This window comes from Megalopta genalis, chromosome 8, assembly GCF_051020955.1.
Source record: "Megalopta genalis isolate 19385.01 chromosome 8, iyMegGena1_principal, whole genome shotgun sequence".
Classification (NCBI taxonomy): Eukaryota; Metazoa; Arthropoda; class Insecta; order Hymenoptera; family Halictidae; genus Megalopta; species Megalopta genalis.
Window position 1 is genome coordinate 9,403,118 of NC_135020.1, and position 11,701 is coordinate 9,414,818.

The window sequence follows — 11,701 nt, forward strand, 5'->3', positions numbered from 1 at the left end:
AACTTTAACGCTAAAAAATGAACATTTTCGACACATTTTACTTTTTTCATAAATATCCCTTTCCATCGTATTCCTATTGTCTTACAAATTAAAAAAAAAATATTTAAAAAGAATGTCGGTCGAACCGCGACGAAAAACTATGAAACTTTTAGCTTTGGGGTTAGGTCTAGATCAAGGTCCGAGCCCGTATTTCACGACGTGGTCGCGAAGATGAAGATCTGTCGTTCGTTTAAAAAAGAAAACGACTCGCCGGTCCTGTAGTATATTCGACATATTTTTCGAGAAAGTCGCCAAATTTCGGGAGGGATTCTTGCGAACCGGCTGACGTTGGGGAACTATTTTAATTTTGTCAAGGTCAACGCTGTCCGCGACCGACAGTTCTTTTTATTCCTTCCGTTGTTGTATACGCGTCGACGGAAAATTATTTTCAAAAATGTTACGCTAAAATCCGAGGGAAGATCTTCTTTCTACTGTAGTCTTTCTAGTATCTGTCGACGAACGTTGAACAACGGTGCCTTTATTTTCGTTAGACGAATCGCAGCGATTATGGTCTTTCGGATGGTATAGAGAGACCCATCGAATCATAAATTATATACACAGGGTGTCCCAAAAATGTCTCGCAATCCGAAAGTGGCGGGTTCCTCGGGTCATTCGAAGCAACTCTTTCCTTTACAAAAATTTTCTCCGAGGCACCGTTAACGAGTTATCAACGAAAAACAGTGACCAATGAGAGGCGAGCTCGGCTGGCGCGAGGCGACCGAGCCAATGAGCGGAACCGGGCTTCGCGCGCTGGTTGGCTGGACCGCCTCGCGTCAGCCGTACTCGATTCTTATTGGCGCACAGTTTTTCGTTAATAACTCGTTAACGGTGCCTCGGAGAACATTTTTGTAAAGGAAGAAGCTGCTTCAAACGATCCGAGGGACCCGCCATTCCCGGATTGCGAGACATTTTTGGGACACCCTGTACACGCGCGGGGATGATTTCGGTACACGAAGAACTAATTTTGTAACCATATCGTGGATATAGTCGGAATTTGCTATCGGCTAGCCGTGTAGATTATAGGTCAACGAACCGATACGGCAGATAATATTGACATAAATTGTAGATCCTGGGTCCGTTGTAATTGCAGTGCTTCATCGGTGTACCTCGCCTCATCGCGCATATGCTTCCGGCACAGGTACCTGCGATTCCTGGAAACAATCGTGATACAATAAATTCCCCCTAATTGACGCTCGGATCGTGCACAAAAATGGACAATTTGAGGAGAGGAGACACGATTATTCGAGCCGATGGTCAACAATTCTAAAAACGAGGCGAAGCTAAAAGAAAATTAGAGAGAATTTACTGTACATAATTTCAACTAATTATCTAACTATATTCTTAACTAGGTCTTTGACATTCATTTTTACTGTAATATATTGAACAAATTGAATACTATTAGGATTTTTCTAGGTAAAAATTTCCTATGGTAAATTTTCACTTTCTAGTTTCGGTTTCATTAATTAAACGATTTTAATATTGTGCGAATTTGTCGAGTCAATATTCCGCAATTAACGTCTCAACGCCGATAACATTAAACTGCTGTCGCGTTCGCAATCGCGAGACGCACACAGGATAAGAGTGTCAATAATTCTTCGACAATGTTGAACCCCCGTTAAACGAGACAGCATTCCCTTCGATGCAAAAGTAGGTATTTTCCAAGCTTCGTTCCCGTGTCACTTCAGCGGGCTGTTTTCTTACGGAATCTTTTATTTATCCTGGCTTGCTTCCTCTCGAGATGTTCTCTAATATCTTTTAATACGGGCCGAGGCATTTTGCGAAGCGTCTCTTTATACTTTGCGCTACCACCAGCGAAAACACCGCGCTGCGGGAGTTGGCCCAATTTTCTAATAGCGTTAGGCGCGGAACTGGGTTGCAAGAATATCCAAAGGAGCCGCCCTTTTATTGTATCTTCGCCGGCTGTTTCGCGCTCTATATCGATTATAATAAATCATTGGATTGGCAAGAAAGTAATTTCGGTTTGTAACAATAGATAGGGTTATGTTCGCATTGTCGTACTTTTGTTGAGGTTCTAATTTTGTTGTCTTCGGCTTTGATAGTTGACACGTTTAGCTTATTATAGAAACAAATTCCACGCGCAGTTTTGTTTACAACTGTAATGTCTCTCTAATTGCCGCTCGGATTGTCCACAGAAATGGACAATTTTGGAAGAGGAGATGCGATATTATTCGAGGCTTGCGGTTTATTTTTATAATCATAAATTGTCCATAATTATAAAAATGAGCCGCAAGGCTCGAATAATCGTATCTGACAATCTGAGCGTCAGTAAGGGAGACATCACTGTACAGTAATGTCCCTCTAATTGACGCTCGGTTTGTCAAATGGACAATTTGGGGAGAGGAGATACGATTATAATTGTGGACAATTTATAATTCTAAAAATAAACCGCAAGGCTCGAATAATCGTATCTGACAATCTGAGCGTCAGTAAGGGAGACATTACTGTACAGTAATGTCCCTCTAATTGACGCTCGGTTTGTCAAATGGACAATTTGGGGAGAGGAGATACGATTATAATTGTGGACAATTTATAATTCTAAAAATAAACCGCAAGGCTCGAATAATCGTATCTGACAATCTGAGCGTCAGTAAGGGAGACATCACTGTACAGTAATGTCTCTCTAAGTGACGCTCGGATTGTCCACAGAAATGGACAATTTCGGAAGAGGAGATGCGATATTATTCGAGGCTTGTACCACGTTTTTATAATCATTGACAATTCCTGACTATAAAAACACACCGTGAAGCTCGAATAATCGCATCTCCTCTTCCCAAATTGCCCATTTTTTCTGCGCGATCTCGGCGCGTCAGTAAGGGAGACATTGCCGTATTTGTAAATTCAGTAGCGTCTCCCATACTGACGCTCGGATTATGCACAAAAGCGAACAGTTTGGGCACCATCGGATTATCATTCATCTCGAAGTTTACGGAACTTTTTAAACGGTAAAAATTTCAAGAATCGCGCTTGATCGAGTTTTTTTACCGATAAAGACCAGAAGTTTTACGAGCACGGAATCGTGAATTTACCAGAAAGATGGCAAAAGGTCATCGAACAGAATGGTAAACATCTGACCGATTCAAGTTCGTTTCTTGTATAAGAAAAAATATTGTGTTTTATTCCAGATTGAAGTACCGAAATTACTTTCCTGCGCCAAACCAACGTAACTGTTAGACACGCGCGTGGACTCGTGGCCCCGAGAATTTCGCAAAATCGTTTCGTTCGTACTGAAAACGAAGAGGTTCGGCTTTCCAGTCGCAATTTCAAGATGTAATTCGGCGCAGCCCTCTCTCTTCCCTTATCTTGAACCGTTTCCGCGGGGCGCGAGCGGGGGAACTTCGCAAAGAAAAGTTCCGAAGATACAAGGCGGGGGCGGGTCTCTTCTTTACGACAACTCCGGCGACAAAAAAAGATAACAGAAGGATCTGCTATTTTCAAGCTTCTGAAAGAGGAACTTGTTTCGCGGTTCGGCCGTCTTTGAAAGAGGAACTGTAATCGCGTTACGCTCGAGTCTCGGAATAAAGAGAAAAATGCCGATGATACTTGAAGGCCCTCGTCTATTGGAATCGTTACCACTTTTCTTCGGAAAATCCCTGCCGATAGGGATTGAGTACTATTTACTGGCGCGGTGCTTGCCCCCCCCCCCCTCCCCACCACCACCACCACCCACAGTGCCGCGATACTAACAACACGCGAATAAAATTCTCGTCCCGCGCGAATACGTCCCCGGATATCGGTAAAATGTTTTTATAACGACGCCTACGAACGCCGGGCGTTCGAATTGACGCAACAATTATCCAAATACGGCTGACACCTCGTGACACGAGTTCTTATAACGCGGCGGCAATTGCGCGAATGTCGTTTTTCTGCCGTGACGCAATCTCTTCTGCAACGCAGTTAATAAAATTTAAAAAATATACATATAAACGAACGGCTTAAATATTAAATATTACATGTTAAATATTAGATATTAGATATTTGATTTTAGATATTAGATATTAGGTATTAAATATTAAATATTATTATTATTATATTATTATTATATATATATTATTATTATTAATATTAATTATATTACGCTATCTCTACCATGCTATAAATAATATAGCATAGTATTATACTATATATATACTATATTATCCTATATGTATACACTATCTACTATGCTATATTATATATAATATATGCAGTACAATAGTATAGTATTATACTATGCTATACTATTATACTGCATATATTATACTGTTACTATTATATATCTATAATATATTATATATAATATAGCATAGTAGATAGTGTGACAGTAATAATATTATATATAATTATATGCATACTATAATTTTACTACACTATCTACTATGCTATATTATATATAATATATTATAAATATATAATAGTAACAGTATAATATATAATATAGCATAGTAGATAGTGTATACATATAGGATAATATAGTATATATATAGTATAATACTATGCTATATTATTTATAGCATGGTAGAGATAGCGTAATATAATTAATATTAATAATTATAATATATATAATAGTATCAGTATAATATATGCAGTACAATAGTATAGTATTATACTATGCTATACTATTATACTGCATATATTATACTGTTACTATTATATATCTATAATATATTATATATAATATAGCATAGTAGATAGTGTAGTAAAATTATAGTATGTATATAATTATATATAATATTATTACTGTATAATATACAATAATATTTAATATTCAATATATATATATAAATTCCATGCTGACGCATCGACAGCATATTTCAAGATCATTGAAACCGGAGGTGGCTCCCTCGATCTGCATATTTACCTTTAACACTTCACACATTGCGGTCGACGTCACCATCGACTTTTACCGTGCACGAACCCGAAACCGCATGTTCAACAAACCGAAATTTCGGATTTACGTCTGGAAATATATAGAAACGTTCGCAAACACTCTCGCAGACAAAGTTGCATATTAACTGACCATTCGAATTGTGCCTGGCAAAAATTTCGAAAAATAATAAGAGGTTTGATATTTGAATTGTACCGATGGACAAGATGATGACGCTAATATGAAATGACATTCATAATCTGATGACATTATTAAGATTGTGTTAGTCTGGCAGTCGATAATTCTAATAAGTTGAAAATAATAGATATTCCAATTAGATAAATATTAAAAATATGTTACAAATACACACCTTAACTTTACAATATTAATTTGCTCAAATAATATACTATAATCTGACGACATTATTCAGTTTTTTAGTCCGGCAGTCAATACATTACTAATTCTAATAAATTAAAAACAATACATAGATGTTTCTATTAGATAAATCTGATGTCATTGTCGAAATAAAAATATTACAAATATTTTATTAAAAATAATACAAATATTACAAATATATGTATAAACATAACAAACTTATATGAATTTTGTCAATCCGTTTCAGTGATAAATGCATGAAATCCGCTGTGTCTAATTGCCGCTCCGCGTGTTTCGTTTTTTATTTCCCGCAACCAAAAGACTCGCTTATTGTTCCAAAAAAAAAGAAAAAACCAACGATTACGCACATTACACTCGATACACGCGATCGTGTATCGCCAAAGCGGTCGACGCGGTGAATATCAAACGGCACAAGGATACATAATGAAAACGAAATGCTATCGTTCGTGCATACTGTTTGAGGTTCGCATCCATCCTCGAGAATTGAAACAACCGACGGAACAATTTTCTACCAAACTCGATTCCACGTATTGACAAACACTCGCGCCCTGTTAAATCTCGTATTTCCCCAGACGACCCGTAACAACTACGGGCAAACTGGAGGAGAGTTTAACACCGCTTGCATTTCAACGCGCAAGAAGCGCGCCCGAAATATTCCGACACACACACTCACATTTTCCGCGAGCTTACGATTTTATTTTTCGTAATATCGGCGCGCCGGAATTCCATCGGCACGGATCGCCGCCGAACAAATTGTTTTCACGGCTACAAGGCGGTTCTCGCGGATTACACCGAATAAGACCGACCATTTTATCTGTAACTCGAAATGTAACTCGTTAGAAGAGTCTTCGATCGATGCTTTCTCGAAGCCTTCTACCGGAATTAACGTGTTAGAGGTTATTCGATATTTTTACTATATTTAAATAAATATTTTAATTATATTAATTAATTAATTAATACTCTTAGTAAATTTAAATTAACGTTTTTATCATATTTATTAATTAATTAATCAATACTTTTAGTAAATTTAATAAGTATTTTAATCATATTATATATATATTTAATTACTTAATATTTTTCTAAATTTAAATAAATATTGTGATCATATTAATTAATTACTTACTATTTTTCTAAATTTAAATAAATATTGTAATCATATTAATTAGTTACTTAATATTTTTCTAAATTTAAATAAATATTGTAACCATATTAATTAATTACTTACTATTTTTCTAAATTTAAATAAATATTGTAATCAAATTAATTAATTACTTAGTATTTTCGAAATTTAAATAAATATTGTAATCATATTAATTAATTACTTACTATTTTTCTAAATTTAAATAAATATTGTAATCATATTATTTAATTACTTACTATTTTTCTAAATTTAAATAAATATTTAGATCACATTAATTAATTACTTACTATTTTTCTAAATTTAAATAAATATTTCAATCATATTGATTAATTAATATCTTTACTAAATTTAAATAAATATTGTAATCATATTAATTAATTAATTAATTAGTATTTTTACTAAATGTTTACATTTGAAATGTTTAGTTGCAAATTCAGACTTCATAGAAGTGCACGTGACTCGAATTTTAAATTATTTCCGCGCAGATATTATTTCATTTTTTTTTTTAAACCGTCGCGACTATGTTTATGTACTATCGGAATTTAATTTGCATGCTGGAGTTTGTAAACTTCGCATAAAAATTTATTTCACGTTATTACAGTAATTATAACGTTACGACTACGTTATATAATTACATATAATTATGCATAATTACTTACAAATTTTTACGTATAATTACACGCAATTATGCGTAGTCGTATATAGTTACTATGGTAATCGTAAAATATAGTAATATTATAGTACACTTGATGTATCTGCATGAGGAATAGGCGCGCAGTCTAAGGAGAATGAGACCGTCTATGGTCAGACCGCGTCAAATGATACACGCTGCAACCACTGACGCGTTTATTTCACCATGTACGTACAATGTCCAATCAAATTTCCTGTGATTTATTAAATGCAACATACACCTTCCCGCTCTGTAAACATGCAACAAACAATTTTCACGGTGCATTCCGTGTTCAACTAATTTTAGTGTCCCCGAGTTATCGCCGCAATCAATTTATTGCGAGAAACAAACGACGCAGCAAACCACAGATGTCGTTCGTGAACGTTAATACACCACGAGTGCACAATCAATAATTGATCGACGCGCAAATGAAATGATATTTGAAATTATGAGAATCGCGGATGAACACGAAGTCGAATTTTTTTCAAAATTGTCACATTGAACACACTCGAACGAGTGTAATTTCAATTTTCAATTTTATTTTATTATATTATTTATATATATATATATATATATATATATATATATATATTATTTATATATATATTTATTATTTATGTTATTATTATTTTTCAATTTTCAAAATCAATTGAAAAATAAACAGCGAAGAAACATTTTGTTTCCTTTTTAATTTATTTATTTAATGTCGCGTCTGCTTAATAGCAATTGGCGACCACTTGTTGGATAACATTTGTAGGTTACATGTAGTGTGTGTAATATAATATTACATGTATATTATATTATTATATTATTATGTTAACGAGTTATTAACGAAAAACACTGACCAATCGAAGACAAGCTCGGTTGGCGCAAGGCGGCCGAGCCAATCAGCGGATCTGGGCTTCGCGCGCTCGTTGGCTCGGCCGCCTCGCGCCTATCGAGCTCTCGCCTCTGATTGGTCACTGTTTTTCGTTAATAACTTGCGAACGAAGCCTCGTAGAATATTTTCGCTAAGGAAAAAGTTGCTTCAAATGATCTCAGGAACCCATTAATTCCCGGAAATACCATAATTTTGAGATATCCTGTATATTATATTATTATATTACATATAATAATATTATTAATGTATTACTATTATATATCTTAATAATAATATATATATTATTATTATATTATTATTATCGTAGTAATATTATTATTATATTATACTATTATTATTACATATAATTTCGAACACGTTGCAAAATTCTCGTGCGAAAGAACGGTCCGAAAGATATTCGAACTCGCGAGAGTCGGCGCCGTTGTAGAATCGAATTCCCTCGAAATGTTCGTTCGACGAAACGCGGCGGCGCAGCTGTGAAAAAATTGTTCGTTCCCGCGTCGGCTAAAAAAAAAAAATTCTTCCCGCGAACGAAACCGCGATCGACCCAAAAAGCCGCCGTCCTCTTCCACCGTATCGTATTTCTGATCCGCGAAATCGCTTGCCCCGCGATGCTATCGCTAATCGCGGATACACCCTGTACACTGTCGAGAGGTTAACGAACTCGTCCAGCTAACATTAAACGGACGACCTTTGGAAACGAAAGCCTCTATACGGTATGCAGATCACGCGTTTCCGGTTCGACCGTTATCGAGTAAGGTGTATTCGGTTAGAACGGAAACCTGGAAAACTGCGGATGGAGTGGGAACAGCCCTGCGGAAAGGATCGACCCCAATTAACGTTTCCTAATTAGATCGGCGCGGTGCGGCGCGGCGTCTATCGCTCGAAGATCGGCTCTGTAGGAGCCGAACGGAGCGCGTTGCTCCGCGAGGAAACGTTTCGTGCCGCCGCCGCGTGTTATTTATAAGTTCGAGGGTCGCCGCTTGACCTTGCCCGACCGAGGACCGTCGGGCACGACCGTTTTATTAGGATGCTCCCTTCGCCCGGATCCGTCCAATTGGGTCAACACCACCTGACACTTCCGAATTCGCCGCGCCCACCCCTCCCCCTCCCCCGTTCCGAATTATTTCATGGATTCCATCCGCCGCGACCCCGCGTACAGAATGTCCTGCGAGAGGAACTCGGCGGCGAAGAGTAACGATCGACGGTATAGCGAACGGGACCCTTCTTCCGGTTGATCCTAACGCGCCGACTATCGAACACCCTCGACGATTTATAAAATGAAGGCGGTTTATTCGTTTATGTGTATTTATTTATATATTCTAATCTGCTATACAAATGTTTTGTATTTCTGGTTTTTGTCATTCTGGTATACGTATTTGTCCATAATTATAATATAATATATCGGAATAATATAATATAATATATATATATATATATATATGTATATATATTATATTATATTATATTATATTATTCCAAAATATACATATATATATTTTGTATAATATAAAAATAGCCCATAATTATGTTAACATCTAGAAAGAGGTGATTCCTGAGATCATTTGAAGCAACGATCTGACCACGTCTCCCAGACGTGATAATCACTTCTGGCCCGATTTTTTGACCACGTCTCTCACACGTAATAATCATTTCTTGCTAGTTCTTTTCACCACGTCTCTCAGACGTAATAATCATTTCTTGCTAGTTCTTTTTACCACGTCTCCTAGACGTGATAATAATTTCTTGCTAGTTCTTATGACCACGTCTCTCACACGTGATAATAATTTCTGGCCCGATGTTTTTAGCACGTCTCTCGGACGTGATACTGATTTCCGGCCCGATTTCTTGACCACGTCTCTCAGACGTGATAATCACTTCTGGCCCGATTCTATGACCACGTCTCTCAGACGTAATAATCATTTCTTCTTAGTTCTTTTTACCACGTCTCCTAGACGTGATAATAATTTCTTGCTAGTTCTTATGACCACGTCTCTCACACGTGATAATCACTTCCGGCCCGATTTCTTGACCACGTCTCTCACACGTGATAATCACTTCTGGTCCGATAATCCGACCACGTCTCTCAGACGTCCTTCGATCATAGTGATCCGCTCGCGAGCCGAGCGTTCCCGCGCGAGGAACCGCTGTCAACCTTGTACATACTACGCGAAACACGGAGCCGACGAGTTAATGACTCGAAACAACACGTAAGCCGACTGGCAAGCCGCCAGCCCGTGAAAATTCCAACGAGGAGCAACACGGTCGCGGATCGAGTGGATCAGTTGGGAAAACGATCGACGTTCCAAGGCGGCCGCGCAAATGGCCCGCAGCTTGTTGCGCGCCGCTTTTACGGCCGCGCGACAACCTTCAACGAGCAACGAGCCTCCGGCCGTTTCATTCTGAACCGCGAACGTACGTGCGGCCGACGGAGTTCTGTCGGCCGCTGTCGTTCTCGGACGTCATGCGCGGCTCTTGGCACCGGAGCGATCGCGAATCGGCCGCAGAACGCTCGCAAAAATAGGCACGCGAACGTGCCTCGATTTTAAGCGATTCCTCCTTTCGATGCCGCGATCGATGGCACGCGCGGCGACCAACGTCCTCGCCGAAAATTGCTCGCCGCGTTCGGTACGGTTGTACGATAAATTCTCCCTAAGTTTTCTTCAGCTTGTAAACAAAAATGGACGATTTGGGAAGTGGAGGTGCGATTATTTCGAGCCGTGGAATCCTCGTGTTTGTAATTATTGACAATAATTTTGTAATTATTGAGAATAATTTTGTAATTATTGACTATAATTTTGTAATTATTGACAATAATAATTTTGTAATCATTCAAAATAATTTTGTAATTATTGACAATAATAATTTCGTAATTATTGACAATAATAATTTCGTAATTATTGACAATAATAATTTTGTAATCATTCAAAATAATTTTGTAATTATTGACAATAATAATTTCGTAATTATTGACAATAATAATTTTGTAATTATTGACAATAATAATTTTGTAATTATTGACAATAATAATTTTGTAATTATTGACAATAATAATTTTGTAATTATTGACAATAATAATTTTGTAATTATTGACAATAATTTTGTAATTATTGACAATAATAATTTTGTAATTATTGACAATAATAATTTTGTAATTATTGACAATAATAATTTTGTAATTATTGACAATAATAATTTTGTAAATCTTGACAATAATAATTCTGTAATTATTGACAATAATAATTTTGTAATTATTGACAATAATTTTGTAATTATTCACAATAATAATTCTGTAATTATTGACAATAATAATTTTATAATTATTGACAATAATAATTTTCTAATTATTGACAATAATTTTGTAATTATTGACAATAAAAATGAGCCGCGAGGCTCGAACAATCGTATCTCCTCTCCCAAAATTACCCATTTTTGTTCGCAAGCTGAAAGAGAATTAAGGAGAATTTACTAACATACATGTCGTTTACGTGTCGCTCGTAAAAAGCTGCTGGAACGTCCAACGTTACGATTACATACACTCTGGAGCTTTATGCAAAACGATGAAGTGCATCGACAACGCAGCACGTAGAGTAGATGTCCCAGTTTGCCGTGACTGTCCCAAATTCCGTGCCCCCCGGATTAAAAACGTATAGAAAAAGAAAAGTGTCATATATATAAATTGATGATCTATTCTTTTTTTATTACGTTCAG